The sequence below is a fragment of the Galeopterus variegatus genome, unplaced genomic scaffold (assembly GCF_000696425.1).
Source record: "Galeopterus variegatus unplaced genomic scaffold, G_variegatus-3.0.2 Scaffold1217, whole genome shotgun sequence".
Lineage (NCBI taxonomy): Eukaryota > Metazoa > Chordata > Mammalia > Dermoptera > Cynocephalidae > Galeopterus > Galeopterus variegatus.
The window spans coordinates 351,079-351,507 of NW_007727328.1; positions in this window are offsets into that span (position 1 = coordinate 351,079).

Sequence of the window (429 nt, forward strand, 5' to 3'; positions counted from 1 at the left end):
GTGCTCGTCCCCCTCGCCTGTCTGTGTGTGGTATCCGCAGGTCCGGGGCACTTTTTTTTGGTGTGTGTGTGTGTGTGTGTGTTGGGTGTGTTTGTGTGTTGGGGGTTTGTCGGGGCGCGGAGACGAGAGCCGGGCCGAGGGGAAGGAAGGAAGGAAGCCGCAGAGCTCCCCGGTCTCGGGCTGGCGTCTCCACTCCAGCGCTCTCCTGCCTGCGCGCTCCGAGGCGGCAGCGGCGGTGGCGCCGAGCGCTCCTCGCAGGGGACGCGGCGCTCGAGCTGGGAGCAGCGAGGACCCCTTTGCGGAGGCTTCCCGTGTCCGCTGGAGTTAGTATGCCAGGGCGGTTGATTTGCACCTACTGAGCCCGGAGTTCCTCCCTGGTCCTGGGAAGGTCTTGCGGCGGCGGCGGCGGCGGCGGCGGCAGTAGCAGAC